This window comes from Schistocerca nitens, chromosome 2 (genome assembly GCF_023898315.1).
Source record: "Schistocerca nitens isolate TAMUIC-IGC-003100 chromosome 2, iqSchNite1.1, whole genome shotgun sequence".
Taxonomy (NCBI): Eukaryota; Metazoa; Arthropoda; class Insecta; order Orthoptera; family Acrididae; genus Schistocerca; species Schistocerca nitens.
In genome coordinates this window covers 99,767,962-99,786,769 of record NC_064615.1, presented here as the reverse complement: position 1 = coordinate 99,786,769, position 18,808 = coordinate 99,767,962, and positions in this window count along the sequence as shown.

Genomic DNA, 18,808 nt, shown 5'->3' with positions numbered 1-18,808 from the left:
TATCTCTCACCTGGGCGCCCAAAACGCATTATGTCAAGGTCACTTACCTTTCATACTGAAATATTTATGACAGCAGTTTCTGATACAGTGACAGTCTCATATAAAAATATTTTCACAGGTTGAGAATTTGCATTACAAACGTGTAGAAAATAAAATCCTATAAATATAACAGTGTCCAAAAATTTTTCAACAGTATTGTAATACATTCACACATGTAGACACATTTCATAATTCTTAAAGTACGATTCTTGGTTTCCAACATCCTTTTCCACAAATTGGAGTCCCTAACCACTACTCATTATTCTTTACCTTATTATACATATACATATTCGTCGACACTTCTTCAATATTTCATCATAAGAAATACGTAGCATAATCAAATTCCTCGTATACGGTAGCATCATCTTATTGATCATAAACATACCTCAACAGCATAATACACATCGTCGTCGTAATAATATCATAACATCTCAGTCAGTTCTCAAAATCGTTGTAGCTTCCTCCAATAATTTCAAAACCTAAAAAAATTCTCTGCTCATTTCAATAGTGTCATCTACCTCAAACGTACTTTAAAAATCATGATCCCATACCAAATACATCATTCAAACCTCTCATAGTATCACAATGGCTCCGAAAAATATGAAGGGTTCACGCAGTACAGACAAAATACAATTTCATAAGTGTGAGGTTATCCAGCTGTGTAATTGCGTAAACATCTGTCACTGACGTAGTAAAATAAAAAAAAGTTTGTCTCTCTCAGTTAAATGATCAGATAGCTGTGTAATTTATGTGTTAGAGAAATATGGTATCGATGTGTAAAGTTGTATAAGCAAATACCATATTAGCTAGGGCTCCTTGTGTGTGCCAGACACATGGTACACAAAGTAAGCGTGTACCCCCCTGAGGATTAATGTAATTATACCCTCAGGTGTTACAGATTACAGGAATGGAATGAAATGTATCATGGAAAACCTTTGTATCATTGTACTTCAAATATTTTTAAAAATAAATGATTTAAGTACAAAATTAATTACTCAAATGCGTGTCCTGTAGCGCTAAATGTGCGTCTTGCTGTAAGATAATTCTGTGGAAGTGTCGTAGTTATCGTCCTCCGAAAGCTAAGTTCTGCAGAAGTCAATGTACTTACCTCATGATAAACAAAAGTGAAATGCTTGGCGTATAGATATCTTAGTTATTACGCTTATTGCCGTGATGAAGAAAGTACTGTGCTGTAACGTATTGGTGTGCTATGGAAAAGGCTGTCTCATTGTAGCTATACCACAAAAGTTACTACTAAAACATGTTTTACTTTCCAGAATAATTCAGTAAAACTGTGCAGATATAAAACAGAAACACCGCAAAAGCAACATTGTAAATTGTCACTCATTAGTAGCGTCGTGATAAAATCGTGTAGCTCTCACATAAACTAACCACTGTGTCATCTGGTATCTTGCAGAAAGTACTTTAAATCCAGAATGTATTTTCAAGTAAACCAAAATGTTGCATTAAAATCTCATTAGCAGTACAAGTATATGTTCTAAGTATGGAAGGCTGATAGTCGTTACGTAATCGTGCAACTAACAAGCAAGAATGTACAAATAACAACACTACGTCGTCTGTTCACTATAACAATGCATTCGTAATTTATGTTTAAAAATGTTCCCTAGGTTCTAGACTGGATAGTTAACTTCAAAACATTGTTGCATGTTAACAGTCTCAGTGTGACAAATTGTACTAGTAGCGTGAAGTGAAAAGTTTGATGGCAAAGACTAAGGTAAAAAACGGATTATCTTTCAATAAACGGTTTTACATGTGAAATGTGGTGTAAACCTTTACTCTTCCTAGTACGCAGAGTTTCATCTTCAACGCAATTATCATGTGGTATACGTCGGATTCTGTATGGTCCATTGTAAACTAGAAAGAATTTGTGACTCAAGTGTTTCTTCTTATGTGACAATGATTGAGCTTTAATGAGAACTTTCTGACCAATATATAATTTCTTTGCATTTGCTTTACCGTGTACTTTTCTCCTTTTGTCTGCTGCAGATTTTATATTTTTAATAGCCAAATCAGTTATGGCTTTGTGTCGAAGTTTACATGTATTCGGGAAAGGTACAAGCTCTCTGATTCTGTTCGGTGGTTCTTCATTCTTCAGTACAAGAGTAGGTGGTAAAGCAGTGGAGTCATGAGGCATTTCATTCCGCACGTTTTGAAATAAGTGTAAATATCTGTCCCAATGCTGATGCTTTCTGTGACAATAAAGTCTGCAACGCTTATTGATTTCTTTCATAATCCGTTCAGACGGATTACAATGTGGTGAGTACAATGAAATAAAAACAGGTTTGATTTTATGATTCCGAAGCATGCGTGACCAAACAGCAGATCTGAATTGCGGTCCGTTATCTGAAATGACTTTACTAACGTGTCCAACTTCACGTAAGAAATTTTGAACAAAGGCGTTGGGTACAGACCGTCCAGTGGCTTTACGTAACGGAGTGAAAGAAACAAATTTTGAAGTAAGTTCAAGAGCGACTAGAACGTACGAAAATCCATTAGATGTTCTGACAAGCGGTCCCAATAGATCAACAGCAGCAAATTCTTTTAATGTAGAAGGAATGATAGGAAACAACGGAGCACGATGTGAGACAGTAGATGGTTTAGCCTTCTGACAAAGTTTACAAATGGACAAGACTCTTCGAATTCTCTTTTCCATATTGTTAAAATAACAAGTCGTCCGAAGAATATGATAACATTTTCGTGGACCAAAATGTGCATAGCTGAAATGAATGTACCAAATGAGCTTATTAACAAAATCGTCAGGAATGCAAAGTACCCATAGCTTGTCATCAACAGTGCAGCGTTTGAACATTATGTTGTTTCTAACCAGATAACAACGCCGAATCTGTGTGTGTGTCTTTTCATGCCATTTACTTTTGATGTCTTTCCAAATCGGATATTTATCTTGTTCATGAGCAATGTCCTTTAAAGATGTGGTGATGAAGTTTTCAAAGGCGACTTTCTGAATGTAAAGAATACTGAAATTTTTCTCGAGGTTCCCTTCTGTATTACTTTTCTCAAGCCCAGCCGGTGCGCGTGACAGTGCGTCCGCAACAATGTTCTCCTTGCCGGGAATGTAGGCTATTGTGAAGTGTAATTCTTGCAGAAACAATGCCCAACGTTTTAACCTGTCATGGTTTAATTTTGAAGACATAAGAAATTGTAATGCACGATGATTACTGTATACTTTTACGTGCTTACCAGAAAGAAAGAAACGGAATTTGTTAAATGCGCAAACGATAGCTAAAGCTTCTAATTCAGTAACGGAATAATTTTTTTCAGATTTTGTTAGCACTCGGCTAGCAAAATCAATGGTTTTCTGAACAGTAGTGTCATTTTCTATGGCTTCTTGAAATAAATGGGCACCAAGACCGACTTTAGAAGAATCTGTGCTAAGGCAGAAATCTTGTGACAGATCTAGATGAGCTAGTATTGGCGCGTTATGTAATGCTTCTTTCAAAGAATTGAATTTCAACTGTGCTTGTTCGTCCCAGTTCCAAATAGTATTTTTTCCAGTGAGAGAACAAAGTTTTGGTGCAACTAGAATTTGCATATTCAGAAAACGGCGGTAAAAATTAACGAGACCTACAAAACTGCGGACTTGTTTTTTTTGTGGATGGAACTGGAATGGCTCTGATTGCTTCTAACTTTTCAGGATCCGGCTGAATGCCTTCAGAAGAAATAATATGTCCCAAAAACCTCACCTTTGACCTACCGAATTCAGACTTTTCCAAGTTAACTGTAATTCCACATTCTGCAAAAATATGTAACACGCTGTTGAGGATGCGATTGTGTTGTTCCCATGAGGCTTCTGCTATCAGAATATCGTCCACATATAAGGTGATGTGACGTTTTAAGAACTCAGGTAATATGGAATTTAGCCCGCGAATGAATGCTGCCGAAGAAATGTTCAAACCAAAAGGAAGTTTCCGAAACTGATAACAAACGCCGAAGCAAAGGAAAGCTGTGTATTTTCTACAATCTGGATGAAGTTCGATCTGATAAAAGCTGGATCTGAGATCAATAGAAGACAACACTTTTACACCATTAAAATTTTGAAGCAGTTCGTCCAACGTTTGCGGCCTGTCTGTTTCAGGAATAACGATAGTATTGATTTGTCTCGAATGTAAGACAAGCCTGATCGATCCATTTTTCTTCTCAACAACATGTAATGGATTGTTGTATAAGCTTACTGCAGGCTCAATAATGCCCTCGTCAAGCATAGATTGTATTTCTGTTCTAACTCGGTCCCTATAATGTGCTGGAATTACGTATGGTCTAACACAAAATTTAGTATGCTCACGAACACGAAATTGGTATTGAAATCCCTTGATTGTTCCTGTTTTGTGAGTAAAAACTGTGGAATGTGCTTGTAAAATCTCAAAAAGGTCTTATCTTCAGTGTCATTACAATTCTCAATTGTCTGAATTTTATTCTGAATTAACTCATTACTATCAAATGCGCCGTCGATATCATCCCTGTCAGGACTTGCAGAGGGATTGTTAGTGTCAAGTTCCGTCGAAAATTCCTAAGTGTTGTCTAACAGGAGGTAAAGCCGATTAATTTCTTCGTCAGGGTTTGAGAGCCAATCTTCAAATTTCAAAGCTATTGACTTACCTTCTTTCTCTAAACTTATTTCAGCATCGTGAAAGTTTAAGATTGCTTTGTATTCATTGAAAAAGTCTACTCCCAGTATAATTTCCGTCGACAATAAGGCAACAATAAGAAAGTTCATAGAGAAGCTGTGGCTTTGACAAAAGAATTCTAAGTTGGTTTTGTTGGCGTACGTTTACACTTTTTCCAAAGATTGCACCTTATAATTTAATCTTACGTAACGGAAGTGTGGGGCAATCGTTCGATTTTTTGCATTTGCTAAAAGCTGTTTCACTAATTACTGAAATGGGACTGCCAGAGTCAAGTACTGCCGTACATTTTACGTCATTTACAGTAATGTGAATCACAGGATATGCAATGTTGTTATGTTTTACGTCGTGTTCCTGGAGTAAGATGTCCCTAATGTCTTCCATTTTTACATAATTACTAGCTACGGCAGCTGCGTCGTCAGTTTCATAAGTGCGTTTTGTGGCTGCCAGCGGTATGAGTCATTGCCTATTGTGTCTTTGTTGGCGCGCGTCGTTATTGGGATTTGGAGACCTAACTTCTACAAATTCACCTTGTCGAAAGGCCGCTGCTCTGTTTGAATCCCACCAGTTCTGATATAATTCAGGTCTGTCAATACGATCCTATCGTCTGTCGTCATGTCGGTAGATTCCATAGTTTCTTTCTTGTCGGTCACATGGTGGAGAATTTCTCCCTGAATCGTAACTGCACGCTGGACCGTTGCATCTAAAGTTATTCTTTCTCCCTTGATAATAATTATTTTGGTTCCCATATTGTCTGTTTCTCTGATTGTCTCTGTGATAGTCATTACCGCGGAGAGGTGACCTTTCCCTGTAATTATTACTACTCTGCCAACGGTTGTCATACGGGTGGTGTCTGTTTTGGTCACGATTTACGTTGTAAGAATAGCCTTGTTGTGTATTATTTCTGTCATCGCGGAATTGTGACAGATGTGACCTGTAATTGTTGTGCTCCTGTTTTCGCGTTCCGCGATTGTCAGTGTCAATTTCCAGTTCTTGTAACAGTCCCCGAAAAGCTTCAATGTCGTCTTTGCAACGTCCTGCTAAAATAATATGTCGTATATATTCAGGCAATTTGATTAAGCAAATGCGGATGAGTTCTGAGGTGCTGTATGGGTTTGAAAGATACTGATTCTTATGCAACATGTCTTCAAAATATTTCATAACACTGGAAAATTCAGATTGTTCGAAACGTTTCATCATTATGATGCTATGTTTTACTCGGTCTTGTGTAGCTTGAGACCAATACGCTGAGAGGAAGGCATGGTAAAGTTCTCCTTCACTGTGACAATCGTGAATGACCGATCGCATTCTTACAGCTGGTTCATTCTCCAAGTAGCCACACATAAATTCTAACCTGTGCTCCAATGACCAGTTGGGAGGAAAACATTGAGAGAATTGATGAGGACATGCTTGTGGATGAATGTCGTTGTCAGAATTCTTAAATGTTTTGAATTTACGTGTAGCAATGAACAGCTTATAGTCAAAATCATCGTGTCGGCGAGTCGCATGTCGGTCATTGTTACGTCGTGTCGGCGGTTCCATCTCAAAATTCGGTGGACATTGCCAATTTCTTTCATAACTTCCGAAATGCCCTGTGTTATTATTTTGCGGCTTTTCCGTATTTCTAAGTCCCTCTTCCCGTATTGGAACGCGAGTGTCCTCTGAAATATGTAATTCTTGTATTACTTGTGCCAACTGATTTTGTACTTCCTGGATTTCTCTTTTGTACAGTGTATTTATTTGATTTTGATTGAATTTTCTAATTTGTTCACTCTTCAGTGTCAGTGAAGGCTACAGGTCTTGTGTCATTCAGACCATCATCTACCTTTGTAGATAAGTTAGTGAACTGATCTGAAAGTTCGGCTACTTTATCCGACAGTGAAATTATTTCCTCTGTGTGTTTTTCTGAACCACGTTTCAGAGTGTCCATTTGTGTTGAAATCGTATCTACTGTGTCCTTTAAGTTTTCCTGAGTTTTTGTAAGTTGCGTAACCGAATCGGTAGATGCAACTGAGTCAATTTTAGCTTGCAAGATGTCGTGATTTTCATGAGCAATAGTTCGCAGTTCTTTTATGGCTGCTTTGTGATTCTGTAATGCATTTTCATGACGCGAAAAAATAGGTTGGAAATGCTCACAAATTTGTGTTTTTACGTCATTACAGACTTTTTGACATTTCGATTCGATTTTATGTAACTCAGTAGTTAAATCTTCACGTGTTTGTTCAAGTGTGGTGTCCAACTTTTGAAGATTTTGTTCCATTGTGTCTAACTTTTGAAGATTTTGTTCCATTGTGTCTAACTTTTGAAGATTTTGTCCCATTTGTTTCTGATTTTGTTCAAGCGTTGTGTCTAACTTTTGAAGGTTTTTTTCCATTGTGTCTAACTTTTGTAGCCTTTGTCCCATTTGTTGCATTAACTGTAATAACAATGCACTGGTGTCTGAAACATGTTCCTCAGTGCTTTTCGGCAGTGAAGTTGCACCGGCAACATTCACATTTTGACAAGCAGAAAATGTGTCTTGACTTATTTGAGAAAACGGTAAGGACCCAAACCCTGAATCTGCAGTATTTGCATAATTGTGTCCTGTCATTCCCGATTGATGAGTCGGGCTGTTGGCGACCGATCGATCGATAATGATTCCCTGTTCACTAATTGTTTCACTGTCTACGCCATTAATTGCAGCCCGCTCCATTTCCCTATGCACATTTACCAAATTACTACTTTGAACATCAGTTAATTCATTACACGGTGGCGCTAACACACTGCTTTCGTCTTCACTGTCATTTCTTAGTTTACTTTGGAGCCTAGTGTTACGTTTTTCACACGCCATTATTGTCACAATATTTCACACGATAACACAGAAAAGCACAATTTGAAGATCAAAAATAAGAAAATACATTAACATAGCACTGAAAATAAAATCTAGTTAATTGCACGCGCAGATGAGAAATACTTGGTGTAAAACTGAATGAATGCCACAACTGTTTTACTGTACCACAATGAAAAACTACAACTATAAAGGAAATTCCCTCTACAATTACGCGCTAGAAATAAACAAAAGCTACACTAATTACACAAACTAGAAGAAAAAATCAAAAGATTGCAGTGAGGTATCCTCGGCTAAGGGTCGACATATGAAACGTCCCCTTTGAACAATTATACACGACTGTTCTTAAACTGACACAAAATATTTTTTTTAGCGCAACGCAATCTGATTTTCAAAAATCCCTACAAAAGAATGGCCCTGACTAACATTAACCTATGCCTTTCACAAATCACTTATCTCACAAAAATCTTCGTTACTCAAGCTACTGCAATAAAGCGAGCGCCACTACTGCCAGCTAAATAAAAGATTCAAACTATTGAAGGCACTAACTACTGATAGGCATAGTTAGCAAATGAAAGATTTTAATAGAGAACAAACAATGTATTTACCTAATAGTCACAATATATATAGCAGTTCATGACATCCATTCTTACAAATGTGAAAACTCCGCCGTTTCTCTCCCCACATCCACCACTGCTGGCGGCTCACCTCCAACTGCGCAACGCTACGCGCTGTTAACAGCCAACTGCCCAACGCTACAATGGCAGACAACAATGCAAACTAGCCACAGACTGCACACAGCACAGTCAGTGATTTTCATATAGAGCGCTACGTGGCGTTACCAATAAAAAAAACCTAAACAGCCTACTTACAACTTCTCACCACGGACTATTCAGAGGCTGACGGCCTTCACTTAACTACCAAGAACAGTGGCGTTTGCGTAGAACTGTCAGTCGCAACACTCAACCAACACTGCGTGAAATAATCGCATTAATCGATGTGAGACTAACGACGAGCGTATGCGTTAGGGGTAGTGCTGCGAACTGTGACGTTACTGGGATATGGCAGGAAACGAGCAACGCGAGTGCCTTCCCTAACAGCACGACATCGCCTGCAGCGCCGCCTCTAAGATCATGAGCGTATCAGTTGGAACTCATACGACTGAAAAACCACGACCTGGTCAGATGATACCCGATTACAGTTGGTAAGACCTGATGGTAGGATTGGAGAGAGGTGCAGATACGACGAATCCACGTACCCAGGTAGTCAACAAGGCAGTGTGCAGGCAGGTGGGGGCTATATAGCGGTATGGCTTGTGTTTTGTATCCCGCCTGAATAGGCTGGTCTGCCCTGTGAACTGCTTCTGCAAAATGGGCCGACAGTGAAGGACGCGAGTAGGAGCAGGAAAAGCTGAAGTACTTTGGTACTGCGTGTAAATTTAAAGCACCTTTACTATAGAAAGAATATGATTACATAAATTGTTACTTAACTTTGGCTGTGATGAGCATGTCGGTGCGAAGCCGTACACCAATCAAAGCTAACATCGATTAGAAGTTACAAAGGCAAAATCTGTAGTGGCCCGCCCACTATGCGACAGAAACAATTTTGCTAGGTCTCCTGCTCATGATCAAATGGAATAGCCGGCCGCGGTGGCCGTGCGGTTCTAGGCCCTTCAGTCCGGAACCAAGTGACTGCTACGGTCGCAGGTTCGAATCCTGCCTCGGGCATGGGTGTGTCTGATGTCCTTAGGTTAGTTCGGTTTAAGTAGTTCTAAGTTCTAGGGGACTGATGACCTCAGATGTTAAGTCCCATAGTGCTCAGAGCCATTTGATCAAATGGAATGAATCTGGAGCGGCGCTCATACAGCTGTACAGTGCCGGCTAGAGGGCGCTGTCGTCGACGAAGATCTTTCGCTCTTGTAGTGCCAACCTAAGAACGGGCACTTATGCTGTGGCATCGTAGCTACCGATACCACACCACTCCCCCCCTCCCCCCCCCCCCAACCACCGAAACGGCGCAGAGTAGTTAAGTAGGGCTTTCGATGGCAGGTGGAGGATGGACCCAGGGGCGGCTCATGTGAGGTGGCGTGCTGCCCACCCACGACCCCGAATTGATCCCGAGAAGGTGAGGAGGATGCCCCGTGGAAAACTTGCCCAGGCCGCTCACCGCCACTGGGTATGCTCGGGTGAGGAGGCGAAGCAACAACTTCCATGGCCGACGGCGACACCAGCAGTGTGACGGCAGTCTCAGCGTCCATCGGTTCCGGCAAAGTGGAGAAACACGACGGCGGCGATGGCGGTGGCGGCCGGAGCTGCGGCCATGGCGAGGCGATGGCGAGAGACGCCCGTCCAGCACAGTAGACCGGACCGGCGGCGGCGGCGGAGGCAGGAGCGCCCGCGGTGTAATCGAGAGCTGCAGAGGCGCCATCAATGGAGTCGTGGGCTGAGGCTACGGAAGCCGCGAAGCATCCAATTCTTCCGGAAAGGAACCAGCGGCAGAGAACCGAGGAGGGCACTAACGGATCTGGTTCCGGTGTCACTTGGCAGAAATTTAAAATAAGTCGCGGCCAAGCTAGTGAAGAATGTGCCCCTGCTCTCAGCGTGCCTCCCAGAGAAAACGCGATAGAACTTCAAATCATGGGACGCCAAGCCAGCACGAGGCGAAGCAGCGGGAGCACGCAGTGGTGCATGCAATATCTGCAGGAGCGACTGATGGGCTCGGCCATGTAGCAATTCCACTGGGGAATGGGTGCCGCGGAGCTGGGAGTGATATGAAGCAAAAAAAGTCCAGAGCTCTGTGACTTAAATGTAAACAAACTCTCAATTTGTTTATCAATGCTGACCCAAGTGTAGTGATGATGCGCTAATTGCTTCATCCGCACTATACCGCAACGACCAGCGTGCAGTAATCGGAGGATCTCTGACTGCAACAAACGAGGTACAATCACACAAGACTGATCATTATCAGTTCATAACAAAATAACATCATGGTGTACAGACAAGTTGTGACGTTGCACAAAGTAATGTCGAACAAGTGGATCACGAATCTGCGCAGCAGACGGAGGCCATTGAGTACGAATATACTGCAAAAGAATCGGCAAAGAAGCATCGGCGGCTGTCGCGGAACCAATGCGACGAAAGTACACCGGAAAATCATCAGCTAATTCCATATCTTGCGAATCAATGAACATGCAAGACAAATCGGAAAAATCAAACACTTCGTTAGGGCTGATAGGTAGATGAGACGAAGTATCTGCATTGCCATGCTGCGCTGTAGGCCTAAACAAAATTTCGTAATTGTAGTTAGACAGAAGCAAGGACCAACGTTGCAACTTTTGTGCAGTACGGGCTGGAACTGGCTTTGATGGGTGAAACAACGATGTCAACGGCTTATCTTTCTGTCAAGTTCAAAAATGGCTCTGAGCACTATGGGACTCAACTGCTGAGGTCATTAGTCCCCTAGAACTTAGAACTAGTTAAACCTAACTAACCTAAGGACATCACAAACATCCATGCCCGAGGCAGGATTCGAACCTGCGACCGTAGCGGTCTTGCGGTTCCAGACTGCAGCGCCTTTAACCGCACGGCCACTTCGGCCGGCTTCTGTCAAGTTCCTGGGTGTTGGCAAGTCTGTAATCGCACTAAGATGAGACAGTGAGGGGTGAAAACCTGTCCGTTGATCATATGTCCTAAATACTGAATCTCAGTTTGAAAAAAAATTTCACTTGTCTCTGTTACACTTGGGTCCTGCCTGAAAAAGTACAGTAAATAAGGCACGCAAATTCTGCAAATGTTCGTCACGGGTTCGACCCGACACTACTACATTGTCCAGAAAATTTGAGCAACCAGGAACAGTGGCACACAACTGCTACAAGTAAGACCGAAAAATAGCAGGAGCCGAAGCACAACCAAACGGAAGGTGGCGAAACTTGAACAATCCAAGGTGGATGTTGATCTCAAAATGGCTCTGCGACTCTTCGTCGAGCGGAATTTGACAGTAAGCATCCCACAAGTAAATCGTGCAAAAGAATTTTCCCACACCAAGCTTATCAAAAATGTATTCTGGACGTTGTAAGGGAAATGTAGCAACGACTGTCTGGGGATTTTTTGTAGACTTAAAATCAGCGCAAATACGGAGACGACCGTTTGGTTTTTTCGCAATTATGAACGGCTATAGAGGCACCATGGCTTCCAAGGACTTGTCGAATCCATGCGACGTTGAATTTCTGCAATGCGATGGGCAAAAGGAGGTCCGACGCGATAATAGAAGGTGTATCATGATTATTGTCACCTCATTGTACAACGCTTATGCAGGATCTTATACTACGACAATGAAGCTCATGAATCATACACCGTAAGAGACAAAATAACTTCAACGATTGGTTTTCGATATTATGCCTAGTTGCTAATATATGACTTGATGCAGAGATCTCAGAAGACATATGACCCATAGAATAAAAAATCAATATGTGGGTAATGGCAATAGGCATTTCTGGGGTAACTGGGTTAATAAACAAGTGAAGGGGCCTCAAAAGGGGCGCACAACTAGAGCGGTGCTTTGAAGACTGGGCTGGTACTGGAAACTTACATAAAAACATAAAAGTATGTCTTAGCCTCAGTAATAATGGTATTATCAGAAAATATGTAAACTATGCCGCAATAATGAAGGTATACACTTGTTTGTAACCATTACAATTTTTATGATCAAATAGTGATTAACGGACAGAAGGTACACTTGACAGCAGAAAAAGTGGGTCACTGCCAAATACAACCAACATAACGTACCTGTGTTGCAGGTCCTCTAAACACCAAAACCCCGTGGGGTACAGTCGTTTGACTACACACAATGGGTACCGCAAGAGACTACTAGAGACCAAAGATCTTTATGGCAGTCAGTCGAACTGTCAACTAATATCGTCATACAAAACATGTTAGAAAACACGTTCTTAGCGATGAGACACCCCATAACACTCATAAACTAACCTTAATTACAACAAGTGACATTCCAAAAGTTCTGAGAATACGGATTATTTTACATATATCGTACAGTAATCCGTAGTCAAAATTAAATACTTAATATATGGAGTCACAAAGCTGTACGTCAATTGGAAAAAAGTTTTTCACTCTCTAAAAGATTTTCCATCCACGTGCTGAACGTCGCTCAACGGCGAGTGGCTCTGGAAACTGGATATTGGACGAACCATTAAAACTAAGCGATTAACGGCAACAAGCACTCTACGGAAATCTCAACATTAACAGCGAATCACCAGTAATATCATTGTTCTCGTAACACATCATCAGCTACGTGTACACAAATTTGAACTTTAAATGACATGACCAACGTCGTCGTTCTGGATCTGAATTCAAACCCAGCACCTATAGGCATTGATAAGTGAGCTAAGTTTTGTTTGTGTCTTATTGAGACACGATCACTAGGCATAAAGAGACGTGAAGTATAGACGTTTTCACCAGTATCAGTTATCAATTCACATCCTGAAAATAAATGACAAAAATATTTGTACTGAACTGGGAATCCTGTCATAACAGTTACCTTTCTGGGAAATACCCCCAACGGCGTTTAATATGGTTCTATTCAAAAGGAACAGGGTATGCTCATCTTTAAAACTGAAATGCCATCATGTAAACCTTGTGACAGGGATGCGAACCCAGCACCTAATCGGATTGTTAACGAAGTACGTAAACTCAGAAGTTAAATATCATCTGTTTTCACCAACAGAGAGATGTTGGAACCTTAAATGACGATAGAATTGTTTTTTCCTGACTGTAATTCGAACCCAGTATCTAGCACCGTCGTTTTCTAGCCAGGAACAGACGATAAATAGCTATTATTGGTTCACCAGTAGCGAGATGTGGGCATGTTTAGCTAGACATCAGGCGACGAAAAGTTCTGTGCTGAATGGAATTCAAACCCCGCACACGTGGTCGTGATGACACTTTAACTATCAAATTCTTTTCCAATAATAGCTAGGAGTGGCATGTTTGTACTTTCAGTGATGTGATGGAAAATACTCAGCTGGCTAGAAGTTGAATCCACAACATATCGTCGTTGGTGATCACAACGAACATAGCATCAAACCCAAATCCATTTTCGCCAGTAGGATGGAGAGGAATGTTTGAACTTGAAAAGATGTAAGGAAATATTTGATTTTGTAATGTTGTGATAAAAAGCTCATCATGTGGCTGTGAGTTGAAACGAACACAGATGACAAAGCACGAAGAGAAGTTCAAAAAGCAACTATTTTTCACTAGTAGTTCGGAGAGCACATGCTAGGGCTTGAATTGAAATAGTGAATATTTTGTGCTGATCAGGATTCGAAACCAGATAGGTGCCTTTCGAGGAGGCCTAGAAGAGTTTTAAATCTTGGGGAACACAGTGAAATCGAATTCGAATACCAGTCCAGCACCACAATTTTCAACGCCTCAGTTTCAAATAACGTAAGAGCCTTGTGAACTTACATTGCCATTGGTTCATTAAATGAAATACGTTTTCTAATTTACGACGGCTTGCTGGTGACAGAGTCTCTGCCTTCCGGGGTTTCTCCATCTATCACAGCTCAAACGAATGCCACTCTGCCCCATTCGGCAGCGAAGGGATGTTATCTTTACTGTGGATATTGAACTACGGAGCTTACTGGCGTTCTGCACTTGGTGTTACTAGGGGTGAAGGAGAGTTACATGTGTGTGTTAAAAATCTACGTCTGACGTGAGATGTGAACCTACACGTTTTACACATCAATACAAGATTAATCCACCAGACCACAGAACCCCCTGCCAAGCACATAATTATGAATTGCAGAGTATTCATTTAGATGTAGATGCAGATGTCAAGGGACGGGTAACAGGAAGGAGGGCGGGATCTGGAAATGGATAGAAGTGAAGAAGTGCACAATATAAGCGTTAAATGCTTACAAAGTATTGCTTACTTACATGTGTGTCACAGTTGGTTTTATCTTAGGATCGAGATATAAGGAAGGACTGTTTTCAGAACGAAGAATGGGTTATAGGGAAGGCGAGATCAAAGAATACGGTTCCATAGGTGTTGAGAGGAATGATAGAGAGTAAAGACAGCAGCAATTAAAAGAGAAAATGTAGCATCAATGGAAACCGCTAGATTTGTTTGTAAAGTTTTATGGGAATGGAATAGAAGGGCACTTGCAGCGATAGTGTCAGAGAGAGAGAGAGAGAGAGAGAGAGAGAGAGTGAGAGAGAGGAGATATTAACAACGAGTAAACATAATGTGAAATCGTTTGCGTATTGTGTGGAGGATGGAGGGTGTATTCATGGATGGAGGGGAAGAGAGAGTTGTATTTGAAATAACAAAAACTACTGTGACAGAGTCCATCTACGCTGATTAGTTTGTAAGTATCTAGACAGGGTATAAATGAAATCAAAATGGAATATTTAACAATCTGTATATTCAAAATAAACCCACTTGAATTAAAAAGGCAACTCAAAACTAGCCCATATTGTATCTTTTCTGTTGCCACGCAATCTTCCACTAACTCCCAATGCGGAAAAATGACGAAAAAGAAGACATAACAAAACATTTTAAGGACTTTAATATTTTATCCAGAATCCTTTATTATTTTGTACTTCTATCATGCGTCTTGGCATAAAATGTATAAGCCGTCGGACGTAACAGCCTGAAGAAGCAACTTCCTCCCAATCCCAAAGAGTGTCCGCAGTAGTTGGTTGGTTTTGTGGCCAGTTCTTTGTTAATGTTCGGGTGATATCAGTCCATATATTTTCAATGGGGTTCATATCAGCCGCCCGTGGCTGCCAGTCCATGACGTTAACGCCAATCGTGGAGAGCCGCTGCTGAACAAATGCAGACTTGTGAATGGGAGAATGGTCCTCTTCCAATGTGACGTCCCCTTCTGCGTACAGCATCCACACTGACGGAAGCATCACATTTTCCAATCTGTGGACATACTACACCCTGTCCAGAGGTCCTTCTACCCTGTGAAGAATTCCCGCCCCTCTCGCACAAATCCAACACCAGCAGGTAACAATGGCCGGCCACTTCTTCTCGTCGTGGTTACGTATTCGCGTCGATGGCGAGTCCCTTGTAGCCTGTAAACGATTCGTGGACCGTCGTTATTGGTGGAAAACACCTTCTCATCAGTGAAAATGACGTTGTCCCACGGCGCCCTCAGAAGGAACTCCGCAAATGCTAGCCGGTATAAAACGTTGTCTTCGCTGAGATCTTGTTTCACGGCGGATCGTTGTGCATGCAGTCCAGCGTCCCTCAGCCTTCGGCGAATCGTGTCGCTGGAGCCGTGGAAGTTGGTCTCCCGCTGCAACTGCTTCGCGTTCAGAAAGGGATTTTCTCTGTTCCTAGACACTAGGTCCCTGTCTTCCTGCTGTGAGCTCACTCTCTTCCTGCCTGAGCCACGAGCCCTGTTGGTGGCGCCTCTTTCAAGGCAGATCCTCCACCATCTCGTTGCAGTGGTATGTGGTACGCCATACCGTCTGCCACCTTCTCTGATGGAACATCCTCCTTCTTTAATGAGAGCGACGACTCTGTCTCTAAATAGACCTCTCCCAGTGAGCCGTTACGGCAGACAGCCTGATGTGTATTTCTGCTTGCCGCTCTTATACTGATGCCAGGAGAGGAGGTAAACTTATTTATGTCAAACGGAGCGGCAGAGGCAGAGGCATGCGGTGCAGCCGTGCTGGCTCGTCCCGGGCTGTTGGCCCACCACTGCCACTGCCAGCTCGCCCACTTACGTCTCGCCTCGGCCAGCCTGGCTCGTCCGTAGCTCACGAGCCGCGGCTAGTACAGACCCGGGCCGCAAGGCCACGATCACCCCTTGAAGGATCAAAAGTTACACCTAACGTACCCAAGTCTACAGTATAAACTAACGCAGCTACAGCTATTACGCTACAACATGTGCTGGCACACCTACAGTTGACGATTCATTCAAATATTTGACGAACAATACGTTCAAAAATACATTCATTTTAAACATAGCTACCACAAAATATTTCACCTAGCTAGCAATAGCATGACGCAAGAAACTGTTCTTTCTTGTAATCGCTCTGCATTAGATGTAGCCTTAAGAAAACCAGTATTCAACGACGACAACTAAGCAGAATGTAAAAGTAAACAGGTTTGGCGGCAGCTTCTCCCAATAATAGTATATACGTAGTATATAATACACGTTTTGTGCACTTATAACATGAACTCAGTGTCTCTGAAACAATACGTGCTGCACGACGGAAATTACTTTCTGCTGACGCACTTCATTTACATCTCAATGATACACGACTACTAGAGAACATTGCTCTTTTTGGCCGTCAATCCACTTGTAAATTAACACCATGATATCGCAGATATTAGGCAAAACGTTACTAGGGATGAGAAAGGCCTTAAGGGTGGCAACTAAACATGCTACTCCTAGCTACTACTGAATAAGAATTTGATTATTAACGTGTCTTCATAACCATGTGTGCGGCGTTCGACTCTCAGTCAGCATAGACGCTTTCGTCGTCTTATTTCTTGTTAAAGGTTTGCACATCTCGCTAATGGTGGACCAACATTGGACATTTCTCGTCTGTTCCTGGTTAGACAACGACGGCGGTAGGCGCCGGGTTCGAATCCCGATAAGGCAATAGAACTTCAGTCGTCATTTAAGGTTACACCCTCACTACTGGTGACAAGCTGTGATATCTACATTCTGATTTTTCGTACTTATTCAACAATCCGATTAGGTGCTGGGTTCGCATCCTTGTCAACAGCATTACATGATGGCATTTCAATTTTGAACATGTGCATCCTTTGTCCCTTCACAATGCAACAATATACAACGTCTTTCGAGGTTAATTACCAAGAACGTAATTGTCATATTAGGGTTCCTGGTTTCGTACAAACATTATCGCCATTTACATTCAAGTTGAGAATTGAAAACTGATACTGGTGCAAATGTCGATATTTGAAGTCTCTTTCTGCCTAGTGATCGAGTCTCCATAAGGCACAAAGCTTTGCTTGGTTAACAATGGCTTTACGTTCTGGGTTTGCATACGGATCCAGAACGAAGACGTTGGTCATGTCATTTAAAGTACAACTTTGTGAACAAGTAACTGTTGATGAGTGATGTGAACAATGATATTACTTGTGATTTGCTGTTAATACTGGGATTTCCGTAGAGTGCTTGCCGCCGTTAATCACGTTTTATTTTAACTGCTTAGTATTACATAAAGTTGATGCGAAACCACTTCCCGCTGAACGTTGAACGACGTTCAGCTTGTGTTGGATGGACCTTTTAGACAGCAAAGAACTTGTTTCAGATTGCCATACAACTTTATAAATCCATATACTGTCTCAAATATTTAATTGTGCGTAAGGATTACTGAACGATTTATGTGACAAAATTAGTTGTCCCATAACGTTTGAAATGTCACTTATTGTAATTAAGTTTGGTTTACAAACGTTAAGGATTGTCTGATCTCTTCTGTACTATCGTGGCGTTACTTTACATCTGGACGGACTGTCATAAAGACCGGTGTTTTCTAGTAGTCTCTAGCGGTACCCATTATGTATCTTACGACTGTACTGTGGAGGGTTGCGACGATGTGCTACACATATATGCTATGTTGGTTGCATACATTCAGGTGCAGCCTACACGTTGGAATTCAGGCATGACGCATTTTTTTGCTGTCGAGTGTACCTTAGGGTTTAACGTCTCGTCGTCATCGAGATCATCAGAGTGGAGCATAAGCTCTGACTGTTTCAAGGATGGGGAAAGGAACCATCCCAGAGTTTGCCTGTCACGATTTAGGGAAATCATGGAAAACCCAAATCAGGATAAACTGACTCGGGTTTCATACGTTGTCCTCCCGAATGCGAGTAGTGTGTGCTAACTACTGTGCCACCTAGAGCGGTGAAATTGCGAGCAAAGAAATCTGTTTTACTAAGGTTAATGTTACTCCTAGAATTTCCTGCAGTTTGGCTCATTTACAATCTTACAGACTGCAAACATTACTATGCTACGAGATTGATCAGTTGGACAGCGAATGAGTTTCGGTCACTGATGTGTCGGCAGAAGTGCCAACACCGTGTTGTTTGAGGAAGCCGAAACGCACGCTATAAGCTCACGCAGGATGGCGTGAGGTCTGAAACAGGATACTTAATGAATGCTATAAAGAAAAGTACGTAACTGCTGGAATACTTAACTTTAATCCACAACTGGTGAACATTGGTCTTGTTACTGTACATGCTTCATTAGATACATAGCAAAGAATAAATGGCGCCTTGCTAG